Source organism: Falco cherrug, chromosome 6 (genome assembly GCF_023634085.1).
Source record: "Falco cherrug isolate bFalChe1 chromosome 6, bFalChe1.pri, whole genome shotgun sequence".
NCBI lineage: Eukaryota > Metazoa > Chordata > Aves > Falconiformes > Falconidae > Falco > Falco cherrug.
Window position 1 is genome coordinate 58,198,309 of NC_073702.1, and position 27,094 is coordinate 58,225,402.

The window sequence follows — 27,094 nt, forward strand, 5'->3', positions numbered from 1 at the left end:
CATCTGGAAGCTGAGCACAAGGTTTTGGATTTCTTTACCTATGGTGTCCTGAAAGACACCAAATTTAAGCACATTGGAGTCATGGTACATGGAGACGGCGAGTAGCCCCAAGGGGATTTATTCCCCCATCTTAAAACTAGACTGGAAACTGCCTATCTTGTCTCATCGCTGACTACAGCGGGATCTGGGTGACCAACTTAGATATGAGGCTAGATGACTCATGGTTAATGTGCTATAGTTAGTTTAATTTCAGTGTCAAATAATCCGATGCTGCTTTCTCAGTCAGCTTGGAAAAGCACCAATGTTAGGTAAGAAACACATCGCTTTGTTTCTTGGGTAGAAGCATGTGAAATAAAGGCTCTGATGAAGACAGTGGTTACTGGAGATTAGCTGCAGAAGTAATTTGACAAGAACAGCTGATTTTTCCCAACTTTAGTTGAATCAAATATACTTGAATCTATTGGTGTTAGATTTATATAACTTGAAGTTATTTGTCCAAAGCATTCAATATTTTCCTCCATCTTCCTGCTTTCCTTTAAGCTCCTGCAGCTTTTCCTTCACCCTCATATAACTGTAAGTAGGGAGGAGGTTTGATAGTGATGTTTTCTATTCTCACTTTCCTTTTGCTTACCTAGCTGATCTAAGTTGGTGTGTGGTGTGTGATCCCAAGATTCTATTGTCAGTAAAGGGACTTGGGGAGATGTATAACAGGAGATAGTGAAAGAGGGACCAACAGCTTTGGCACAAGTTTGCTCATAGACTGGACTAAGCCAGTCGTGAAACCTCACCCTTGATTTATAAACACTAATTATCTTTTAATGTTGCCATTGTAATTAATACTCTATTCCCATTTTTTTGTTTATGCCACTCCCTGGGGGAACAATTTATATTTTCATTGTGTTTCTTTGTAGAGAAAAGGCTAGGAACATTTTAAAAATGCATGAAAGCTTAGTAGTCCCTTCATACCCTATTTTAAATGAGTTGATGTTAAATGACTCACAATAACATTACCTTAAATCTTAGTAAGTGTAATATGTCTGTGGCCAAGGCAAAACTGTCTAAGCAACTAGTCTGAACACCACTTTGTGCAAATTTCATGACTGCAGAAGAAAATCTGGGTGTAGCATTGAAACTCAGTTTTACATTTTTGCTCTCCTACATGCAAATGTGTATGTCCAATAAGACAGTGGTGGTGTTCATGTGGGGTTCTCGCAAAAGGCAGCTGAGTTTTTGTTACTAGGGTCCTACCAGGTATGCTGACCACTTCAGGGGAACATCAGGAGGCAACTTGTCTAGTAATAAATAATGTTTATGAGAAACATCATGATAAACATATGAAAGGCTAACATAGAAAAATGTGGGAAAGGTCTTCATCTTCAAAATGAATACTCAGCTTGTGACACTGCATGAGTTTTGCTTTTCCAGAGCAACTTATACAGAGGACAAAACTATACATCCCTCTTTTCAGTGCCTTGCCTTTAGCCTCTCAGCCTTCATATGTTTTTAAATGAAGGCCTTTATGTATTAGGTCACAAATGCCTGAGCTTCCAGAAAGCACTTCTAATAAAAAGCAGTTGTGTAGGGTCTTAAATGGGACTCAATAATTCACAGCTTTCAGACTTTCCTCTTCTATCCTGTTTAATGTCTCTGTTTGCCCGAGTTCAGAATTGTGGAAGAATCATTCTTCCTCTCCCTTATTACTAATGGCAATGACTAAACCGTTACTGGTTTCAATGCTGCACTTAAACCCAAAATTACTTCAGGTCCTCAACCTCAACACAGCTTATCATGAACACAAGATAAAAACTCTCTTCCTCCATCTTGGTGGCGTGTTGCTAAAGTTAGTTAATTCATGGTGTTTGATATTTTTTTAATTCACATATGAAGTAATACCCCGTATCTGTGTGCTCAGGACATGACCCTACCATCAACTTCTGTAAATGGGGAGCATCCTGCAGATTTCGATACGTTGCTTTTGAAACATACCTTTCTGGCATTTCTGGGGTACTTTCCTACTGTAGGATGCTCTGCTTAGAGTATTTGTCTTTCCCCCCTCCTTTCCTCACTCACCCTTTTTCCTATTAATGGAACCAAAATATCAAAAAAGAGACTACAGCTGTGGACACTACACAGATGCCCTGGCAGTATGTCAAACACTTCCTGTTTTCACATTGAGACTGAAAAAAGTTCCTTCTCTCTTCCTTTGCTCCTGAGTCTACCAGCCTCTCCACAGCTGTCATTTTGCCAGACTTTGCTAGTCAATAACTGAACAACCAAATTGACAGCATGGCCACGGTAAGATAACTTCTATAATAACTATGATGATCTGAAACGAAATACATTGCAGAAATATCTTTCATTGAATGAGAAGACAAGGACAAGGTGTCCTGTGAGGTCCTAAAAAGTCCAGAAGTTACAAGTTTGGTCTTGCATATTTCAGTTTCATCGTGTGTAGTAAAGGAGCAGAAGAGTAAAAAAACCAAAAAACCAAAAAACCAACAAACCGACAACAAACTTCTGAGTCTCTTTCAATCCAAAGCAACTGCCTGAGGGGCAGTCTTGTCTATTATGTGCTTTTCTCATAGGCTGTTTCTGGTAAACAGTTTGCCTTAAAAATGTCTGTCACTATTATCCCTGCACTTACAGGGAATGCTATTATTTTGAATGCACAACATGCCCCACTGAGACAGCCATGTAATCAATACAAGACTGCCTGATGATGTTCTGAAAAATATTCCTTGAGGATCTTTCTGTATAGCTATTTCTTGAACTTGCTCCCTGTGGTAAAGTACAATTGCCTGAATTTTTCCAGTAGAGAAACCTCTAGTAAAAAAAGCCCCCTATAAAAGTAGCCTGGTGAGCTGCAGGACAAGAACCTTTGTGTGGGCTTTTCTCGGTAATAAACCTTTTTCTTTTTTCATTGCACTGCTTAGTTACTCTGAAAGATGAGTGGCCATTTCTTACTATTTGACACATGGACTTTCTGAAAATCAAAGTCCAAGCTACATGCTATTCCCTCCTTAACTGCCAGATAGATTGTATTTCTCTCTACTTTGTTACATGTACTGCCAGGAAGAACCTGAAAAAAAATATCAAAAGCACTGCAAATTCAGACAGCATGTATACAGTGGTGGTGTATGGGACACTCTAAGAATAAAAAGAAGTAACACAAACATTGACTGACTTTGGGAAAGTACTACAGGTCTATCTCTGTCACTCTACAATCTTGCCCCTTTTGGAGGCAAAAATATTTTTACAGTACAATTCAGTTCCTGAACCATGACTGAAGATCAGTTGTAAAATATTGAAGTGACCAATATAAATCACAAAGTTACATTCCAATTTGAGGAGAGTTCATCAAGATCCTCACATCTACCAAGACAAAGGAGGAGCTCAGAATTCCCACCTACATTTTATTTCTATTTATTGTAGATTAACATTGTTACTGCAAAGAAGGAAGACTTCTAAAGTGTAAATTCAGAAATTTTATTCATAAAATGTAGGAGGTTATTGTCTCCTCTTCCTCTGGTGAGACGTCCATAGTGCAAACCTCTCCTGGGGAAACGAAGTGACCTTGGGACCCCAGGACACCACCTCATGTGAAGCATGCAGTAAGAAGAATAGAAGGAAGAAGGAGCTAAGGATAGGGAAATTTGACCTATGACAAGAGTCAGAGGAAGGGAGTTTGTTTAGTCTGGAATGGTAAAAAATGAGAGAGGTCATGATGGCAGTTTTTTAATACGTAAGCAGTTACAAAAAGATTAATTAATATTAAAGAAATATTGAAACAGTAGCACACGCAGCTAGGGAAGGTAGAAGGTTTCCTCCACTGGAGATTTTTGAAAGGAGGTAAGATAAACCTCCCATTCAGATTGTCTTGGTAAATGTCATCTTACCTCTAAGCAAAAGGAGGGCATAGATAATCCTCTGTGGTACTTTGCAGCTCTGTATTCCTATGATTCTAGGATTCATTTCTGGAGATGTGTAAGATCTCTGGCAGTACCCTGCTCTTTCCAAAGCTGCTCAGCAGCCTTCCCACCTCCCTGGAAAACCCATGGCACCTGCAGAGCTGGATCATAGACCCTTTTCCACCTTGGCCACCCCACAGAACCTTGCTATGCCTACTGGATGCAGAGAGAGTGTGTGCTGATAGATACCCAAGATGATTCTATTTCACCCTGGAAATGTCAGGCATTATCTTCTTTTCAACCACCTACAAAAGGCTACATTCAAGAAATCCACAGACACATAATAAAATGCATGAGGATGGAAGATCAAAGCAGTCAGCCAGAACCTTATAGTTTTAATATACAAATGCCACAGATGGACAGCAGGTGAGAACAAAGTCTGTTTTTCCTGTTGTCCATCTTCGAAACATTCTTAGCAATTACATTCAGCATCTGCTACTGTCGAGGTCTTGACCATACTTGTCCAATTATGACAGAAAGATTTCTCTTCTGTTTTTCCCACTCTTCTGCCTAAAATAAAACCATGTATTTTACAGCTTCCATTTTCTGCTGTCTCGCCAATAAATATCAAAAGTGCCCTGTATAAAGGAGGAAGCTTATGTGTCTCTATTCACCGCACAGCCAGAAACAACTAAAATGGGAACCAAGGAAATTGTTTGGCTATTAAGTTCTGAGGTTTGATAAAAAAGACGTTTCTTTAGAATTGTGGTTTTTTCTTGCTAGGTCTTCCTTTCTTCTAGTATCCTCCCAAATCAGATCTGTTCTTTACTTACCAAAATGTGAAATGCTTGTAATGGTGACCAAGAAGGGAAAAGTAATTGAGGAAAAGAAGAGATGGTTTCTTGCTAGTGCACCTCACTTAATATTCTTCAGCTATCTTCTATCCTTAGTGATCCCTGCTGAGTTACCTGATCAGAGGAGTTCCTAACATTCTTTGTGAATGTGACTGATTCAAACCCTCTTATTCAAAACTAAACCCTTTTTTCCCCCTTTCCATGGACTCACCTGTCCATGATGGGTCCGTGAGGATGTCTCCAAAGGCTCTGCAGTCCCATACCAGGCCTGTAACAGAGCATACAAGAATGCCCTGTGAGAAGGAATGCAGGGAGGCCACCAAGCTCTGCTTCGTCAGTTCTCGCCATCCCATTGGGGAGAATAAAACTCTTAAATTATTTCTTGTTCCACAAAGTTGTCTTTACTCTTTTAATTACAACTGCATTGTTGAGCAATCAAGTACGTGATTTCTAACAACCCCAGCCAACAGCCATTGCCCCAGTCTCTTCAAATTTGGCTTGAAGCAAGCTGTAGGTTGCACAACTCCTCATCTGATCACAATATACATAGGCAGTTTAATGAAATACCTGATTCTTCTCTAAAATGTAAAATCCATTGCTTTTCTATAAAGATGGTATCCCAACACCTTCTGTCACCCTTTGCCATGGCATCCTTTATTCAAGTAATTTCATTGTTTCAAAATCCTAATTGTGTTGCTGTAATGCTGCCATCTCACTGTAGCTAAAAAATTAGTTACAGTAACTATAAGCCACATTTTCCTTCATTTTCCTTCTTTCTTTTTACCACAAGACATGCTGCCATATATGAAAACGGTCATGTCAAGCTAAAAAATTGCCTGTAATCCATCCATTCATCCTTAGCGTTTGAGATTCCTATACACTTTCTCTGTGAAAATTTCTTCCCATGTAATTCTTTTTTTTATTTTGATCAACAAGCTGTCAATATTCTCCACGTTAACTCTGTTTTGGATTCTCCATAGCATCTTCACTCCCTGTCCCCTACTTTCTCCTTCCAGCAGCATTCACAGTCTATTGTATCAACCAAAGTCCTTTCCTCTGAGTTTAACAGATCTTATTCAAAGTGGGACCTTGATCAAGGGTTGCAGTTTACTCAGAAATTGGTCACCTTGAACTATGGAAATGATCCTTATGCAGTTAATGATAAAGATTATCATCTATTTTTCACATGTATTCCACACACAATTCCTTTTCAATATTCTTTATATCAAAGGCATTAGGTCCACAACACGTGAATTTTCTTATTCCAGAACACTAGCACAGACAATGCTCGGCAGAACCATGGGTTAAACAGGTTTGTATTGTCTGGAGCAGTTACAGAAATGCTTTAGGGACTCATTGGAGAACTCTGTGTTGTGTTGTCATTGAAAAGCTCAATGCCACAACCAAATCTGCCACGAACTGTTGTAAAATTTGTCAGAAGTGAAGGAATGTGATTTAAAGATATGGTTGTTTTATGATCGTTGAAATTGGATCCAGAGAAAATAATGATACAGTGGGCACTGAATTCTTTGTGTTTCCATTTGTACCAGAGAGACTATTAATAATTTCAGCAGAGTCACAGCAACAAAAAGCAGGTGGGATTTGGGTCCATGTCCCTGTGTAGTGGAAGGTGTGCATTTGAGAAACACCATCCTGAGAACATTTCTGCTGAAAGGACCATAACCCTGAGCCTACACAAGAGTTGTTTGTGGCATCTCCTACTTAACTCAAAGGAAGACCCTTACCTCAGATGCTGTTTGCCTTCCCTGATGTTTGCTTACAACACGATTGCATGCTCTGGGTCTCACACTTTTCCTGTCTTTTTAGTACTGGGATTTGAATGAAAACAAGAAATTCAATTCAGATTCTAAAAAACTGTCTGCTCCAGAGCACTAGTGGCTCTTGTAACATCTGAACTGGAATAGAAGCCCTACAGTGCTGATGGGTCCCTATATGGGCAGAAAGAGGCCACAGAAGTAGCTATTTTGTTCATGTTTCTGGCATATAATGACACCAGTGGTGATATGGTGTTTCCCAGGAAGATCAGACCATGAGAATCACTTCCCATTTACCAGTGGCTCTCCCTGGTGACTGCTCACAGGCAACACAGTAAACACTGTTTGCTATAGACCATCTTCTCCCCTCAGTTAAATCCTCCTTGCTCCCTTGGTCCCTGGTCTGTAGGGTACAAACCCTTCCCTGTTACAGCAACAATGTTCATAACCTTGGTTGATGATCATTGAGTTCAGCCGTCTTTGGGAAGCAATTTCTGCCTCCAGTTGCAAGGAAGCGGCACCAGGTTACCCAGATGCTTAGGAGAACAGAGCACTTTCTGCCCTCCACATGGGATGCTGCATCCATCTCATCAGGAAAATGAGGGAAAAGTGAGAGCTTTTCTTTCCCCTTCCCTCTAGTTTAAATACCCTGAAAATGAGATGCTGGCTTCCTCAGAGACAAGGAGTGTGCAGTCTGCTCTGCTGGTTGTTAGCAATGAAAGTCATGTAAATTCTTTGGATTTTCAGGCATCAGCCAAGCCCAAAACCTTTAAGTGTGAACCTGCCATGTGCATGACTGGCTGATGAACTGCATCGGCCCAGACAAGCTTGACTAGTATAGAGATGTGGCTGTAGGTAGACCTGATGCAATGATGTGATAAGACTAGATCACAGGTCCTAAACTGACAAGGGAAGCGCGATGGGAGTCAACTCAATGTTTGGAGCCTAAAGGGGAAGTGTCTCAGCCCCTCCACCAAGGGATGAGCTTGCTGCACATGGCATAAGGAACATTGCTGCTGCCTTCATCATAGACACATTGAGTTACAGTGGTCTGTTTTACACATCTGTAGATCAGAAGATTAAAGAGAAGACAAAGCTGTGAGTGGATCACCCATATAAAATGAATTTGCTGTTTCACTTTGTTCATTTATGAGCAGAATACAAACATTGAAATTGTAGCTGAAATACAAAAGACGTCATACCTGAGTCTGCCTTCAGTTAAGTATTTCATCTATGTCTTTAAGAGATACAAACTGGTGAAACTCTGAAGGTAGAGTGAACATAACTTACTCTGCACATATAGAGATGTAAGAGAGAAATTACATGTCATGAGTGTTACAGTACAGCATTTAACAGTATGGTAGGGAACTCCTCTTAGCGCTGAAAGTTACAAAAATAACAAAAAAACCTAGACTCAACTTTCATTTTGAGCATTTCATCATACTAAAATTTGAATTATAACTTATTTATTGTGCACTGTTTTGAATTTCTAACCCAGATAAAAATTCCAGTAACTGGTTTCACAAAGGCCTGAGTAAGGCATTGAGAACTGGAAGCATTGTTTTTGTGTGATAGTTTCACAAACAGATGGGCATGTCTTTGAATGAAACCAATGAGAATATTAAACATTGCCTTCTGGGAATATTAAACATGGAGATTATTAGCGGATCTCCAAGAACACAGCTTTGTGTCAGGTTCTATTTTCTCTGTTTCTACACATAAATACTGCATGGGCAGTATGGGTGGAGCAATTTGCTTTCATACTTCCTCGTTTAAAATTGTGTTTAGTAGCTTAGATCAAGACCGGGTTTATATTTTCATCTTTCTTTTTCCTCTTAGAATTTGGTTTTGATATGGGGTTTGCAGATGTAGGGGTACCTGGGGTGTGGGAGGCAATGTGGAAGAGGAAGCTGGACTGGGAGCATGTAGTGCATTTTTGGTTCCTCCCTGGGGCAGAGATGACAGCTGGGATTCGTGTGCCTAAGCAGCCTCTAATGTGGGAATGCTCGCGGGCAAAGTGCCATGCCACAGGCTACGGCATAAGACATTGAGAAACGAAAGGAAGAAAACCATGTTAACATCTGAAAGTTACTTAAAACTTAAGGAAAGAAAACTTTGCCTGTCTTACACAAAATACTTAAGAAAACAAGCCTTAAACAAAAGGATTTTTGGAAGTATTCTCAATAGCTTCAAATGGCATTGTTCCAAAGTGTCTTTTGGAAATAAGGAAGAGAAGATTTATTTAAAGGTGCCTGTAGGGGGAGATGGTTGCCCAGGAGATGGGCAGTAAACATTTCATCTCCAGGTCACCAGCCCAAGCCAGCTCTGCTCACCAGTGGCCAAAAGCCTAGTGTATTATTGTCATTAGGAAAGGACATGAATCATCTGAGGGACTGTGGAGACATGAAAATGTCTGGTTCAATAACATATATAAATTGTTGTCTTATAATCCTTCTGGGGACTTCTGAAGTACACACAAACACAAACATCTTTCTGAATGTTTATACAAACAGTAGTCTAGAAAATACTAGTCATTTTAATTTTAGAAAAATCACTAACTACAGCAACTAACTTAAAATCTCTCCTCTCTCCTTCCCTTCCTTCCTTCCTTCCTCCCTTCCTTCCTTCCTTCCTTCCTTCCTTCCTCCCTCGCTCCCTCCCTTCCTCCCTTCCTCCCTCCCTCCCTCCCTCCCTTCCATCCTTCCTTCCTTCCTCCCTTCCTTCCTTCCTTCCTTCCTTCCTCCCTTCCTCCCTTCCTTCCTTCCTTCCTTCCTTCCTTCCTTCCTCTTTCTCTTTCTTTCTTTCCTCCCCCTTCTCTCTTTTGCTTTCTTTTGTAAATAATTTCAGCTGACTTGTGAAGTCCCTTGAAGAAGACACAGAACTTTATAAGAAGCCTTTATCATCTGTTTTCTTTTAAAGTATAGCAGACCATTGGAATTTTGGAGAAAAATAAATTATGTTTGGGGCCATTTTTCCTCTAGAAAAACAATAATAAACAAGGCACTAAACAAAATGTTTTGCAGCAGCCACTGTCTGAGGTGTATTGTAGGAAGGCATGATATGCTAAAAGGCAATTTGATCAGATTTGATTCAGGGTGATGTCTTTCTTTAATCCACTGGAGAAGAGAACAAAGCTTAAATGATTTTATTTAATAACAAACAGACAATAATATCAATAGTACTTCCCATTTAACTTATGGCAACCATTAATATGTGTTGTGCGCATACCCAAGAAAAAAAAAGGCATTTTCCCCATTTGGTTGGTTTCATCTTTTGAAGCATGTCTCCACCAAAAAGCAGATTTCAATTTCCTTCAGGGACCACAAAATACCCAGCTCTTTTCCCCTCCCTCACTGTGGTTAGAAGTTTATTTTTCAGTTGTGGTAAGCACTTTGCACCATATTTATCTGCATGTTGTTTGTTTTAGGAATGGAGCATAGAACATACTATTTTCAACATAGTCTTCTACCAGGGAGAAGACTAACAAGCAAAAGGCTGTACAGAAGTAGTTTAATGAAACTGTTATGGGTAACCATACTGGTTGAATCAGAAAGTCTGCAAGAGTCTCTAGATCATAGCTGAGGAGCTTCTGCAAGAAATATGTGACTGAGGCATGCACACAGACCCAGCCAGCAATGAATCTGGATTGCCCTTGACTCTGGAAAACTTTCCAGAAGTTTTGTCCATATAAGGGACATCTTCTTTATAATTTCTGCCCTTGCTTCTCTCAGTGGCCTTACAGCCTGTTAGGACTGACATGTACAAATTGACATTGACAGCTGGTGAAAGCATAAAGTATCATGGAAGTAGGCAAGCCGTTCTAGGAGGGCTCCTAGGTTCTGTAATTTGTTTGTGTGATGATTCTACCACTGGCAGTTTCAGTAACTCCCATACATTTCTAAGCGATTTGCAGGTATGTAAGCCTGAACAGGAACTGGCCTTCTTTTGGAGGACATCAGAGATGTGGTGGTGGAAGTGATCACAGTGTAACACGATGAAAAGGTTTGTCATCTTCTTTTCTTCTATTTACTCTGAGGCAAAGAGGAAAAATAATAGTTAAACCAATATCAAAATGCTTGTTAAATATGTTTGTGTGTGCATGAATGTGTGCACACATATTTTTCACATTACAAATGCAAAGTTGACTATATTTTTCTTCCTAATAATTATCTCCATGAATAGAGAACAAATATTGTAAGGTATCTCTAAGTAAAATCTCAGCAGTTTTGGAAAGATGATTTTAATTTATTGTATATTTATTTGTTGTGAACATCTGTTTAGTACAAATAGTCTATAAATCATTGAACGAGATGACCTAGAAGATTCTATCTGAATGCAAGAAAGAAGCAGATGAAATTCTGATACTTCCAGGTAAGACTCACGAGGAAAAATGTGTATATTTCTCATTTACACATAGAAAACATGTTTTACTTGAGTTGTCAGGTTTATTTTATACATTTTTGCTTTGAATTTGCTCCGTAAGATTCTGGTGCTTATTTGCTATGTAAACAACTGCAGATTTTGTACTTGCAGTGATTCTGATCCTGGTTTCATTACAGTATCGCTCCTCCATCTTCTGATACTATTATGTTGAAATCAGAATAAAATCAGTGTGTCTCTCAGTCTTGTCACAACATCCCTCTTACATATCACTACTCTTTTTCTGAAGTGACTCTTAAGAGGTATTCCAAATTTATTTTTCTGAAAAAGTGGTTTTGTTTCTATTTCCAGAAATCCTGCCCTGTCTTAATGCAGAAGTAATTTTTCATCTCTACATTTTTTGTCCTTAGTTATTTTACCTGTGCAATGAACAGTACAATAGATTCTTTGCCTTCTATAGTTGCCCATATATGTATTGCCCTTATACAGAGCTGCATTAGGCAGTGTCACCAGCAGGTCAAGGGAGGTGATCCTTTGTCTCTGCTCATCACTAATGAGAACACACCTGGAGGCGCTGGCTCCAGTTCCAGGCTCCCCAGTGCAAGAAAGACATGGACATCCTGGAGCCAGTCCAGCAAATGCCACCAAACTGGTTGTGAGCTGCAGCATGTGATTTCTGAGGAGAGGCTGTGGGATGTGGGCCAGCTCAGTGTTAAGAGGAGAAGGCCTGATGGGATCCTTGGTGGGATCTTCAGGATTTGGAATTGCCTTTTCTCATAAAGAAATTCTGCATTGAAAATGAACATAATTTCATAGTTAAAAGGAAAATAAGGCAGCAGATATGTCTTACCAGTCTGCTGAGGTTTCCAACAGCTACAAGGAAATATTGCATGAATCACAGAATAACAAAGCAGGTGATAAGGCATGCAGTACAGAGGTATCTAAATCTTGGAAAAGTGTGTTATTTGTTTCACCAATAAATGTAGCATACCAAACCAATAATGTCAGAGAAAAAGCTGGCTCACTGTTTTGAACATCATTATTCTAAGTCATGACATGTCTCTGACTGAGGGAAGTTAAGGATTTGAGTATGCAACACGTGCCCCCAGAAGTCAAAATAATATAGCTGAGGAAATGCTCTCTATTACCTGTTGGATAATAAATTGATAACATAAACTTTCAGGACTTTTGGAAAATTCTCTTTTCTACATCAGTTGGGTTTTTTGGGGAGAAGGGGCATGGAACAACTTAAAATTGATGACACTGAGGCAACATTGCTGTGCATATTGGATAACATTTATGTGTAGTGTTATTTCATAGAATCACAGCATGGTTTGGGTTGGAAGGGACCTTAAAGATCACTTAGTTCCAACCCCCCTGCCATGGGCAGGGACACCTTCCACCAGAGCAGGTTGCCCAGAGCCCCATCCAGCCTGGCCTGGAACACTTCCAAGGATGGGGCACCCACAGCTTCTCTGAGCAACTGCCCTCACAGTAAAGAATTTCTTCCAAATAGCTCATCTAAATCTACCCTCTTCCAGTTTAAAACTGTTACCCCTTGTCCTATCACTACACTCCCTGACAAAAAGTCCCTCCTCATCTTTCCTGTAGGCACCCTTTAAGTACAAGAAGGCTGATACAATGGGTTTCCCTCAGAAGATGAATTCGACCCACTGAAAATGGGGTCTGCTTGTTCATAGCTGAGAAGGCTTTGGCTTTCATTAGTTTTTGGCACATGGAACATTTTGGAAGAAAGTATTCTATTTAATTAAATAGAAAAAGTGGATAGAGCCTAAACAGCAAATAAAATATATGAATGAAAGTGGGTGGGCCCTTAAATGGACATGAACTGATGGGGCTGCTCTATGACATTTTTCAAATCTACAATCCAGTTCTTTCCCCTGCATGCTTTTCGGGTTTGGGGTTGGGGTTGGGGTTTTAGGTTTGGTTGTGGGTTTTTTTGCATGTACTTGCATGTATGTATTGGTATTTTGTATTAGCCTGCAAAGAAATGTCTGATTTAAAACAGAAAGAATGGAATTTTAGCAGCTCTACTAACTCTAACAAAAGCCATATTCCACAAAGGACTTTCATCTAAATCCCTGCTTAAGCAGCATTGAGAAGTACTAAGGGTTTACTGAAGAAAAGATGGAATTAACAGATTTATTTATTTTTTGGGGGGTGGGGGGGGTGCGGGTAGTGTAATTAAAAATGAATCAAATCCAGCAGCCTTGATAGCTTTTGAAAAATCATTTTTCAGGACAATCTCCACCAATATTGATGAAAGCCTTGACAGAGTGTAGACTGAATTAATATTAAGAAATACCTACAGTTAAGCCAGAAGGGTTTTTTTACTGCAAGCCTATAACATACTCTGTTTTAGGGCCATTTCCAAGTTTTTAAAACCTGCATTTAAACAGATTTTTCTTTTTTAATACCTAGTTTCATGTCAAAGGGAGCTTAAGAAAGTTTCATGCTGAATTGCGGGCACATCGTCATTAATGCTAAAAGTGAACCCCCCTTTTTTCTTTCACTTTGGTTCATGTGAACTCATACCTCTGTACCTTTTAGGCACTATATTCAACCAAACCCCCTGTCAACGTGCAGCTTAACTGAACTGTACAGGACAGTGAATCTTGCATGATTCCAGTTCACAGTTTCCCCCAGCTTTTCTAGCTGCTGACCTCAGGGTACTACCCATCAGTATGCAGCAGTTGTGTTGCAGAGCTCACCTCAGATGTGGGATGATTTCCAGCAGCCTGCTCAGGCTCTGGTGCGAGGTTCACATGGGAGGCTTGGCAGGAGCACGGCGCTTCCCTTTGGGAGTGTTTGGTGGGAGGAGGTGGCAAAGCCATTGCTGACCTTCCCTGAAATGAGTGCTCATCCCCCAGGGCAGAGGGATCTACAGGGAACAGCTGCTAATGCCAGGCACACCGAGGCTGTCCTGTGCTGTGCTGTAACTGCATGAAATGACAGCTTGGTTTTCGAATAGTACAAATTTGGGGGTCGATCTAGGTTTTATTTACACACGAACCCCCAACTCATTACAAGACCAGCTGGGGCATAAACTGGGGCTTTGCTGCTCAGGAAAATGGTACATGACTACCAGCAGGGAACCTGTCAGCTACTACTGACTCTGCATTAAGTAAAGATGCTGAATAATGTTAAGTACTGTGGCTGTTGACAGGTTAATGAAAGCAAGAGGTCTACAACCTAGCTAGCCCAAAGAGACCTGCAGCTTTAGCTGAAAATGCCTGCAAGCAGAAAGAGCTCCAACAGCAGTGAAGAGGGTGTTTTTGTGGTCAGCTGTTTTTGCAGCGTAGTGGTTACTGTGCATATGTACGAAATGTGTACAGTTAACTATGTAGCTAATTAGCAAATGTATGCTACTGTATTTTATAAGTATGTTGTTTATATAGAGATGGGCTAGTGACTTCTGGATCCTAGCTGCAGGGTGCTGTACCCATTGCTTGATGTTTAGCCAGTATTCTGCTGCCTGTCACACTGCCTGAATGAAGGAAACTTGAGTAATGAGTCTGATACCAAGTAAAATTTGTAGCAAGGAGGGGGTCTCATGTCTCCAGTTAATGGGAGTGGTAGCCCTGGGAGAAAAAGTCATTTCCATCTCCTAGGAATCCTAACTCCATGCCAATGCCTGCTCCACAAGACCAGCATTGTCTCAAGCACTGATTCTAATCAGAGACCAACGCAGAGTCTGCCTTGTTCATGCCCAGCTCCATTTATCCAGCAGCTCTCTTAAAAGAACCAACAGTGCTGATAGCGTATGCTGTTAGCATGAAGTCTTGGCCTACACAAAGGCATGTGTAGGGTGTGCTTTCGGGACAGACCTTCTGCCTAAAGGATCCTAGACCTCTCATGTGGGCATCTAGTGCCTTCTACCATGACAATAACAGTCTCTAATTGTCAGTCACAGCTACTTAGCTCTTTTTGACCCTGGTTCTTTGCTGCAGGACTCACCCTGCAATGAGAAGACAGGATGCCACGTGCTTCCCAACAGCACCTGCAAAAATTTAAATGAAGATTTCTGGTCTAGTTAGTGTATATCATATCATTACAAGTTTTAGTACACTCCATACTACTTCTAAGACTTCATGGTCCTAGGACCAACTTTTCCTTAGACCCTTTCAGCAAGACAAGCAATTATGTGCTGAATTCAATAGAAAGGATTGCAGATTAAAGCCTGCTGAAGGTACAGGGACATTCCCCTTGTCTGACTGGGAGGAAGAAGCTATTAAGCAGCACCAGGAAAAGAGTTAAAGAGCCGTGTGATGATGTGATTGCCCTGTATGATTAATTGTCATTTCAACTTCTGGAAAGCCAGAGTAAATGTGATGTCAAGAGGGCAGTATTCTATATCCCCCTTGTATAATGAGAACAGCTACCTAAAATATAAAGCAGCAGCATCACACTCAGTATCTCCTGCTGAAACTGAGAGAAAATTAGTTGTCCAACTTTAGTTACTTGTTCTGGAATTTGGCCAAGATAACAAGGCTAATCTCATTCTTGCCAAATCTATGTCACAGGGTATTCATGTGGTCAGCACCTTGGCAGCTGCATTGTACACAGCCCCTGTTTAGATAATTCTTTTCATACAAATACTGTAGAAGGACCTGGCTTTTACACACAATGTAATTGTGAACTGGAATGTACTTATTGCATGAGTGCAGCAAAATATTTCTGGAAAATTGTTTTCCTCCTCCCCGCTAATCGGCTACAATCTCATGGAATAGCCAGGGTGTAGAGCAGATGGAAACAATCAGGAAAATATTCAGTTTCCATTAGGAGACTTTTTTTCCCCAAAGCTTAGTGTTTGATTACTCTTATTTTGACGTTCTTCAGTCTCTTCTCCTAAAACATCTTAATTACAAGTTTTGGAGTTTGGGTTTTAATTCAATAGAACTGTTGACTTCTGTAGAGAGGAACCCCATGTCTTGCTCTAGGTGATTCTCTGTAGACTTCCACCATAATCAATGGAATGACAGATGCTCTTCCAACTGATGATTCGCAGCTTCCACTTCAGGCTCCTACTCTGAATCTGGCAATGACACCAAAATTAGGTGTGTAAAGTGAGACCAAGTGAATTCTTTCCCTGGGTTCTTTCTGATGACTAATGGGCCAACTTGCAGGAGATTTGCTAAGGTATATGTTTATTTTCAGAGAAAATAGCTAATATCCAGATAAATGGTTTAGATATGTACAAACAAAGCAGGAAAGAAATGTTCCTAGCTGCCACTTTGCAGTTGGTTGACATTTGCTTTGTGGCAAGAAAAAATACCGAGGGGTCCACAATGTCCCTTACTATTCCTTGTACCAAAAGGTTGTCCTCATCCTAACCTCTGTGCAGAGAGTTCCAGCAGAAGGCATTTTGAGGACAAGCTGAGGAAGTGAGATGAAATGCCTAAAGGAATTTCGTACATTGTAGAGGATCATTCCAAAAGGGATGCATGTTGGGGTTACTGGTACTGTACCAAGTTGATGCATATCAGGCCTCAAAAAATTCCATATCATTACCATTGACACAAGGATATATTTCCCTGTTATGCTTGTATAGAGGAAAAAGTACTGAAGGGAAGGCATGAGGGATGTGAATCACCTCTATTAACTTGAAAAAGTCATGTACATGTGTCAAAACAGCATATTAAAATGGATTAGCCATTCATACAAATAAGAACAACATGTGCATTTGTTTCAGCTAGGATAAAAATCACAAAGGCAATCAATTCTCATACAGCATATGTGAAAGAAAACTTGGCACAAAGGACAGCTTACCCCAAGTGTTCAGATAGACATTTCAAGTACGCATATTTTTTTCAGGTTACTAGTCTGCTCCAGCAGGTCATGGGAAACCACACCTTGAAGGGAAAAATAACAACTTTACACTCCCAATATATTCTCTGAAGTCACTATTTTTTTCTTGTTTGTACTTTTTTCCATGTAGCTTTAAATCCTATTCACATAGCCATGCTAAAATGACATTAAACTGTACAGTAAATACATTGTAATAAATATAGTTTTCTGGATAATAAATATATGTTTGGGCATTTTTTCCATGACACTTTTTAATGACAATTTTACCATATACAGAGCTGCCACTTAGCATGCATAGAGCACATCTTCCAGCAGTTGGACTCCTACTGTTCATCATGCGTGGCAACCATGTTGACAGATGGACTGTATTTACTCAAAAGGTTTTGCACCAAAGAAGGAGGTTACAACTTAGAGAAGCACAAGTATTTTGTTATTACCACACAATATTCCCAATAATTTGGTCCTTTCATTGGGATTTCGTAAACAGCTCCCAGTCATGTTTCGGAGATGATAAGAAGTGCCACTTTGCTCATTGGTTTTCACATGCAGCAGAAATTTGTTGTTGACTAAGAGCATGAAGCCATGTCATATAAAAAAAAAAGGGTTGGGGGGGGGGGGGGAGAAGAGCAGTATATCGCTTGGTAAAGTTGTGATTTCTTAGCTTCAAAATCACTTCCACAAGCTCTCTGCCAGAACAGGGATCAGAGTCACAGTTAGACATACACCCAACCTCACTGCCTTACAGGTATGCCTTCTGAAAAGTAGAGAGATACAAACATCTGAGGTAGATAAAATCGTAGTAGTCAATTCTCCCTCATTTCCTCTGACAGCTCAGCTTATCCACATATTGCACACTCTTAAATTAGACCCCAGTGTTCTGTTTATGTCAATGGCAATGACAAACTTAGAGAACTACAGTATCGCTCTGGAAAACGATTAAAAAGCCTGAGATATTCTTTTGGTCACACTTTGGGTAAGTGCCCTGGCAATTCCAGATGCTGCCACAGTTGCCCTATGTTTCCAAGCATAGAAGTGTCAGTTTCTCTTTTGAAGCAGAAGCACTTATGCCTTGTGCAAATTGCATCAACACACAGCCCTGACAGGACAAGCTTACTGCTAGCGGCGTCAGGCTGCGAGGCAAGGCAAGCTAGGAGCCTCAGGGTTTGCTGGTGGGTTTTGTTAAGTGTTGGCTATATTCAGTCTTGGGTAAATTAGGGGAATGTGATATAATCACAGCAGCAGGTATCAGGTAGTGGCCATACATGAAGATTGCTGCCTGCTGCTGTTGAGCCAAATTGGCTTTGTTGCTGATATCAATAGCAAGGGATTTGATTCTCAGGCATCTGGCTGCTAATTCACTTGAAATCTTTTAATTGATTTCAAATAATGTTTTTTTCTCAAATATACTTATATATATTTATAAAAATATATTTACTTGTACAAAAATCAAGTGAATTAAAACCCTCAGCCATTCCTGAGCTTTTTTGCATTTCTGTCATTCAGACATGGAAAGAAATTTCTGTTTTAATTAATTAGGGAATAAAAATCAGTATCCAGCTGAGATATGGGGTCTTTTTTCCCCCGTAGAATCACTTCTCCCACAGAAAATAGGCGCTTGTGCTGGAAATGTAGGCTCAGACGAAATCAGAAGACTGTGATCAGGGATGTCAAGAGCACCAGAGATTAAGGTTGCATTAAATCCTTGTGGTCGAATAGAAGCCACAACAGTCAAGCCCCTTCTCCCTGGACACCTGCTATGTTTCTTTGCCCTCCAGGTTCTCCCTTCTTTCTCATATTTCATGACGTGGGTGTATATGTGTGTGTGCATACACATATGTGGGAGGGTGCTAAGCTGTATTCTCATTATGGTCTGTTTCCTCTGGTAGTGCCTGCTTCCTCCCTGCTGCTTGCGTTGCCGTGTGTCCCAGTAAGATCTGTGCACACTCAGTGAATTATGCGGGGTTGCTTCAGAAGCCAAAGGAGGAGGTGACAATTGGTGGACATCTTTCTCTGCCTGACAGCATATGTAGAAGCAATCCAGCTGGACAGATTTCTTTCTGTGCTGAGGGGACCATCAGATTATTTTTGCTATTTACTGGCTTGAAAGCTCAGCATTTTAATGCCTCACTGACTAGAAAACTACTGGGTACAAAATCCTGAGAACATGAGAACTGGCCTTGGAAAATGGTGTTTGTTCCTCCCCCTATTTTTCCATCCTCATTTCAGCAGGCAAAAAGTATAGTCAGTGTTGAAAGGAGAGGTATAATAATGCTGGTAATTTATAAGCTGGCAATGGGATGTAGTTTATAGAGGCAAGCAACACCCATTCAAGTTTCTGAAAATCCCTGTAACAAGCACAATTGTAGCTGAAGTTGTTTTGCCTTCCTCCTGTCTCTTCAGAGAAAGCTCAGCTGGTAATAAAAAGCAATGGAAACAGAAGCGGGCTTTCATTCACAGAGATGGTCCCTTCAGCTCAGGTGGAAGTACAAGGGCAAGGAAAGATAAAAAACAAATACTGCTGCTGCATCAGCCATAGTTGCAAGTCTCTGGTCTCAGCATCAGGTAATGCCACATCTTTCAAGATCTGGAATTTTTTTTAACTCTTACAAGAGTTTAAAGGTTACTGTTATTTTAATGAAACCTAAAGCAGGATGTGCAGGGGGCAGGTGAAAGGGACTGTCATTCTGCTAGCAACACGCCCATCACCAGTGTGGGAGCAGACTGCTTGTTCATGTACTTGCCAATGAGTTTCCTGTCAAAGGCCCTTGTCTTGCCCAAAAGACCATTCAGTTCTCAAGGGAATTATCTTCTTGGGCTGGATCTACCCTGAGTGATACTCTGTGCTGTGCCTCTGAAGTCTTATCTTGTCCAGGAAAAAAAAAAGGCTGGTCCTCTGGGCAAGTTTGCTCAGAGCTCCCAGCATTAGCTGAAGCATCTCTAGGGAGCTAACTTCCAAGCTGGCCTCCACGGTCTTGTGCCTAGCTCTGTCACTAATGGTGCTTTTGCTGTGCATTGCCAAAAGGTCTTCAGCACTAGGCCTGACACCATCCCCCCAAAGTAGCAGAGATGCTGCAGAACCTCTCCTTGGCAGCACTCACGGACTTTTGAGCACCCCTACTTGGTTTAAAGAGACCATCAAAGAGATTCTGCACTCCAGCTGCCTTTGCAGGCGAATTGTCTTAGAAAGCAATTGTTCTCCCCAAACCTTGGGGAATAGTCTTTTGCCATTACAATCTTTGTAAAGGCAGTGACCTAAATGCAATGGTGCTTGTGCAGTGGGTGCATAAGCAGTTTCCCTGTATGATCTTGTTTGTGAAAAACAAGCCACATTTTGAATCAGCATGTCTTGGTACAGGCCTTTTGGGCAATCAAAGGATATGCGATAGACAAATGATGTTTCCTTTGACAGAAAAGTCCTGGTGCCCTTAGGAGAGCCAGGAGAAGTTCTTTTTAATTTATGCATTTGGACAAACACCAAATATTATGAGCCAGATAGCGTAAAGAGGCTCTGTATGAACATTTGACTTGTAATGTGATTATTCAAGTGCTTAAACTGGGACAGGCTTCGACATTTTCCCGAGTTCGGCATCATACAGTCAGTTACTACCTCCCCTGCTGCCATGGAAAACATAAACTCAGTGTTGCTCAGATCATGCTGCAGTCTTTCAAGAATGGGATGGCACAGATCTGGATTCCTCTTTGCCTGATCCATGAGCAAGTTGTAAGCACAGAGTTTCTCCATGTGTCTTCTATGTGCATTGTTTAGGGCAAAGAGCACTTGTCTATTTATCTCTTATAGTGTAAAAGATCACATTTCCCTGGTATTGCAATGCTAATTTGTCCCAGAGCTATTTATACTTTTCTTGTAAAGGAAAAACATAATCTTCAGGTTTTTTGTGTAGGCAGGGTTTCACATCTGCAATATTCAGGGTTTTTTTTAGAAAATGGGAAATCCTAAAGCAATCTCATGACAGGAAGTGAAAAACAGACAAAGAATACAAAAAAGCTTGGCGCTGGAAAGTAAACTGTTTTTTGAGGTAATTGAGCTTCGTACAGTAAAATAAAAGCTATAGTTCTTTACCTTTGACAAGCTGAAGGACTGTTTTTGTATGAAAGATTTAATTTTCTCCTTTATCATGCATGTTTCAAAAGGAGTCATACTAAAAAATAAAAGATGCACAGAAACAAAAGGCTTGGATATAAATAAAGATGACGTACAACAGGTCTGGGACACATTATCTTCCAAATGTAAAAACGGAACAACCACAAAAAACTCAACTCATAATATTTTATGTTATCATATCAATGAATGGAAGTTCTAGTCTATGGTCATTTTCAAGATGCTTCCTAAAACCTATCTGGAACTTGAATGAAGTCATGTTGTGTACTTACTTCAAATCTGTAAAGCCAAGTAACTTGGCCTAACTATGTCTCTTTAGTGTTAATTTAGAAATGGAAGGCATTACTTCTCTAAGACAAGTAAACTTTTCTAAAACAAGCAGTTTTACTGCTCAAAGAATTACTTATTGACCATCCTATATGTATCAAAAATGGTAAGTAAGCATAGTAAGAAAACCTGCTGGTTTTGACTATTCGTGTAAGGTTATTTGTGTATATAGATGCACACCCATCTATATACATCTGTGTTTGTAAAAAAGCCCTTCTGGATACGATGTACATGTCAGGCAATTCTTAGAACAGCAGGTATGTGCAGCTATGCTGGTGGATCTCTGCAACCATCACACAGGGTATTTCTGTTTCTTGCTGCTATTGCCACTGCTTTCATGAAACATCCCCTGCAGCCTTCACACACATGCTTCCCACCTTCCAGACACACAGGCGTAGCCACACATATACGTGTATACGTGCAGATGTAGTCTCAGAGAATTTACAGCTATTCCTTACCAATACCTAACCCGCTCTGCCTGGAAAACTCATTATTACATACGGAAGACTCAACTAGACTGAGCAGGAGGTGATTCATTAGCCCCCTATTTAAATTTAATCTTCATAATCTTGGAAAGAAATATTGTCAGTCTTTGCAATGGAGTTCCACTGGATTTCCCTAACAATTTCAGGTTTGCAAGATACCTGCCTGCAGGGGAACTCCTATTGTAGCTCCCTAAAGCACACAGGCTGGCACTTTCAACTCCGGCATCATTTGTGTTGTCACAGGTTACCCAGCAATTGCAATTATTTATTGCTGGGTATAGTATTCCTGCATTCTCTACAGATCCTGCAAGCAACTTAGTTTTCTTTCAGGCACCAGTGGTTCTGCTGACATCAACTGAAGTCAGATGAATCTAAATTTATTGTTTAAAAGTGTTCAGGATACTGCTTGGGCTTTTTCTGAAATTTAGTGCAACAGCTAGGAAGACAGGCCAGCTGCTTGGTACTTCAGAAAACCTCAGAAATAAATTCTGAAGAGCTTTCTGCAAGTCTTGTTAGTTTCGAAGACAACGGAAACTTGGATGCTCCATATTTTTGAGCAAATGGAGAGAGGTCAGCTCAATGAAACTTTTCCAAGTAACTTAACTGTAGCCTTAAAAGCACCCAGGCAAAGTCAGGGTTGGAGCACTGAAGTCATAATCAGCACCATGTTCCTGTATTTTCCAGCAGCCTAGCTCAAAGTGACCTGCCTGTATGAAAACGTTTCCCTGCCCTGGTGAAAAGGCTGGAAAAGCACTACTGGCCAGCAACTCCGACAGTGATTTTATGCCCAGGTTTCCCTCCTCTTGAGTCAGGGACAGGACTCAGCCTGCAGAATACTGTCATCCAACCTATCCACAAGCCTCTTTCTGCTTTAGCCCATGCCCCTAACTTCACCCTCACGGCTCTGGAGGGTCCCCAGGATGGCTTTCCATGGTGCCTACACAGCTCAGCCAGGTTCAGCATTGCCTGTCTTCAACTCATTCCAATCTGAGTGTCCTCCTGCCACTGCTACTGGACTGTGACCACAGCTTCACAGGTCCTCCCATGATGATTGCTTATGATGGATGGAGGCAGGTGAAGGAAGTTCAGAGACCGAAGGAAAAAAAGGGAAGGAAAAGCCTTCTCTTTTATCTATTTCAGTAAAATCTGTAACCATCAAATGCATGTTCTCTTTCCTGAAGGGATAATCCCTCCCCCTTCCTGCATGACCCAGCTGTAACTCTGGGAGGAGGAAGTAATTTATTTCAAGTCTTGTTTTTTTAAATGCGTCTCAGCCTTTAGGCTGGCATCTGAGGTCACCTGAGACATGTTTTTCACCTGCCTGCCTTCTCGTCTGTCTCCAGTCACCCGGCAAGCAGAGCTGGGGACTGGGCAGCTGCAGCAGGAGCCCCGCACAAAGGGCTAACATGAGAGCACAAGTGAGGCTTATTTGTTTCACACCATTTCCCCAGCACCCGTGCTGACAGACAGACAGCCTCCCACCAGTCCCCATGGGGCACTGAGCAGCCCTGACACCGCGGGAGTGCAGCTGGGAGGATGCCAGTGCTCTGCATCTCCTACCTGTTGCCTTAGAAACAAACAAAGGGACATAGGCTTTTTTCTTTCCTCTTTTCATTTTCTTTTTTCTTTTCCTCCTTTTTGCTCCTTGGGTAATGTGCTGTGTGCCAAGTCTCAAGGTGGGAGGGAAGAGAGAGGAGAGAAAAAAGAAAGGAGAGGAGTGAGGATATCAAGACCAGGAAACATATTCTGAGACTCAATATGAAAGCAAGACGCATCGAGACAGCTACTGGGCTGGTCCCTGACTGCCGCCCTTCTGTGGTGTGCAGCAGGAGGTCACGGCTGCCACACCGAGAGCAGTCTTATGAACCAGCTGTGACATCTGGCTTACATTGAGGGATCTGAATGCTGGAACCGGACAATGTTTGTTTTCCCTTGCTTGAGCCCGAATCAAAGTTTTAATTAAAGAAGGCTCAAAGATGCTTTCAGTGACACTGCCCAGGGTCAGTATGCAGAGGGTGCTTTTTCAGGGGTATGAGCTGTTCATGGTCCGACCCCACTCCCTAAAGTGACGGGTGCATTTTGAGGCAAGGGAAGACTTGCAGAGCCTAAAGCAAGAGAGAGAGATTACACTCAGAAGGATTCTCTAGCTGCCTTTGCATACATACATGGATGCCCAGACCCCAGGGAATAACAACTGTCCCCAAGGATCCCGTTGCCTCCTGTATGCTTCATCTTTTTGCCAGCAGCTATTCCTGTGGCTGATCAGCCTTGCTGCCCTTCTCCTTGTAAAATCACCTGGTTCTTCCTATGGTTCCACCCTCATTTAAAGCTAGTCCTAGGGTTCTCCTCTCACCATTCCCAATGAGAACCACCGCAGTGAGGCTGTCTGCCACCACTGGCTGTAGCTCTGTTGCTGCTTAGCTACTACTGTAAGCTATTCTTCTCAAACTTTAGTATTAGGCAATACTTTTTTCCAGATAATTGTTTTTCAGACTGTTAGTAACTCTGTAGGATAATTTCTGAAATAGAACAGCCTTATCCCAACTTCTGAGCAGCCAGTACCACCATAATAAAATACTTCAAACATATCAGATCTCTACAAACCCCTTGAGTCAGTTCCCAAAATTGCATCAGCAGTTCATCTCTCCAGGGCTACACTTGTTTATTTTGAAAAACACCTGGCACACATCCTACACCTCCAACGCAAAGTACACCCTGTACAGCTGCAGCTTAGGCAATTCAGCCCAGAGCCAATGTCACAGTCAATCTGTACCAACCACCACAAAAGAGAAACCCAAAGCAGAGAGGTAGGTTTGTGGGATCCTCTTCTACAAAGAATGGTATTAAAGGGCTTTAGTCTGTTGGATATAGCTGAGACTTCCAGATTGGCTGCTGGTGATGTCACAGCCACCCATGTGCCCTATAAATCTATTTTTTTGTTTTTATGTATAAATGATGTAATGCCCACAAGCTTCCTCAGTCAGGGTTCATTATTTAATTTCTCAGGTGGCTGAAGTCATAGGCTTTGTGGCGTCTATGGCCACCCACAATGTGCTCTCACTGCCCAGAAATGAACTTCCTCTTAGGCCTTGTTTTCTAATTGGCATCTGCAGAATTAAAAGTCCACTGACCACTGAATGTCATGGGAACACTTTGGAAAGTATCTCTGGAATGATAAAATGATTTTGATCTCAAAATAATGCGTGTGCTTAAACTAAGGCCTTCTCTGATAGAAAGAAGACAATTATAGCCAAGTTTTGATTAAGAAAAACCTTTGGTTTTATGAGCAAACATCTACTTGGAAAATAACAATTGCCAAGCAACATAAAATCCTTGCTTTAGCTAATCTAATATTCCACCTTTGACAGAATTTTATCCTGAATTTTCTTTACAAAGTGGGAGCGCGTCTTTACAAACATCATTGGGCTCCTAACTTGTTCCTGGAGGTGGTTCTCACCAGTGGAGTCATGAGGGTTTATCTGTCTCCTTTGTATTACCTATTGATGATAAACACATCTCAGGCTTTCTTTTAATCCTGCTAAACTCACATCTTTGGTGTTGTTTTACCTAAATGTTTATAAATCCAAGGAGTTAATCATCCATGAAAAACAGTTTCCTGAACACAGAGGCTTTCCTACACTGGCCCAATTGTCCCTGAGAAATTAGCCTTCTCCGTAACACTGCCTAGTGTCATGGTACCAAAGCCAGTGGGTTTCTGATACCTGTGATCCTTCACTTTTTGGCAAACTGAAATATTGTGCCTTATTAGCAATTTAAATAAATTGAATGGAGCAGTGCAGAGGTCAAATTATAACCGTTTATAAACACTGATTAGCATTCCTTAAACTGTGTAAATCCTTAAAGCCTGAAGGGATAATCTTTACAAATTACAGTTACTTCCATGACCCTGGAATCAAGCATCTCAAAAAAAAAAAAAAAGAAGCTTTTAGAAGGGCCTGATCCAAAGCACAATGAAATCTATGAAAATCAGGTGCATCCCAAAGATGCAGTAAAGTAAACTTCCTCCCTGCCAGACTTAGGATTCTTACTGAGGAAACAGAGTACAAACAACAAGAGTAGATGAAAGCATGTGTTTATATAGGAACACAAATATATTTGCAAATATATACTTGCAGGCAAGTTCATTAGCTAATTCTTCTACATGAGTAAAGTCATATACGAGACACTTTATTTAATTTGAGTCTATACATCATAAGTATTAAAAGAAGAAGCACAGGGAGAAACATAATTTTCTCACAGAACAAAATCTGATTAATAGGATTTTTAGTTTACATGGTTGTGAATGACTAAAGCATATTATTTATCCTCTGAAAGAGCTTAAGCAAAAAAATAGCACCATGAGAAAAATGGAAGTTCATACTGTAGACAATACAAGTGGTCCCGGCCTTTTCTCACACTGAAAATCCTCAAAGAACGTTTTTTGACAGGATTTTCCAGCAGAGTCTCAAAACGGCATTTTACTTTCTCTCCATTGAACATAAACCAGAAATTAAAAGGTGGCAACGAGAAAAAAAAAAACAACTCATAAGGAAACCTTCTGTCCTCAGCAACACCTTTTTACTCGTGGAGAATTTTAGCTGTGGAAGAAGAGGCAAGAGCAAAGGTCCATTGGGCAAGTGCAGCTAGTCAAAGGCTTTGCTCCCAAATATTTGTTCCTGTATTTTTATTCAGTCTTTTCTACACCAGATGTCTATTGACCAGGGTTGCATTGCTGTAAACCTATTCTGTCAACCTTCCATCTGATTTTGATGTCTTTGGCTTATTTTAGGATTTATGTTCCTCCCCCTGCTTTCCTTTAAATCGACCTTCTCAGTGGCCTATGGCCATTTACCTTCTGCTTTGCTTGTTTTCCCCACCCAGCGCTTCTGTCTAGCTGGAGCACTGCACCACAGGCATGGAGGTTACAGGGCAGGTCCTGAGGGACTGAGTGATGTACCAAACCAAAACAAATTTGGCAGTGCTAACTTCCAAATATTGCAAAGTGATACTGTTTCCACAGAGGGTATGAGCAGGGACCTTGACCTGAGGACCTCCTGCACTTTGCAGGATGGCAGCCATTCAGGGACGCCCTCTCTGTGCCCAGCCTGTGGGGTTCGATGGCAACACTTGGCCATCTGGAAAAGTCACCTCACCCCACAGACCCGCAGCTGACATCCAGAAAGCCACACCGTGAGGACAGCCAGGCTTTAACCCACCTCTGCATACACACAAGGTCTGCTGCTTCCCAGGTCTTGAGATGTCTGCCCAGGCCCCAAGGGTTGCATTGTGGAGGGCAAAAAATAAACAGCCAAGCACCGCAGGCTGCCGCCGGGCACCCTGCATTCCCATGAGAAACTTGCAAAGTCTGATAAACTGCGTCACAGCAGCCTGCAAACCGGGGGCCTGGGTGGTTTAA

General features: G+C 41.2%; 1 long non-coding RNA gene across 1 annotated transcript; it reads right to left on the bottom strand.

Annotated features, from left to right (window-relative positions):
* Nucleotides 1-9,667: 9,667 nt before the first annotated feature.
* LOC129736404 (uncharacterized) lies at nucleotides 9,668-27,094 on the bottom strand. Its single transcript, XR_008732956.1, has 3 exons — nucleotides 26,895-27,094; nucleotides 16,708-16,790; nucleotides 9,668-10,568 (listed from the first exon to the last, which is right to left on the bottom strand). It is a non-coding gene; the product is annotated as an uncharacterized LOC129736404 (long non-coding RNA).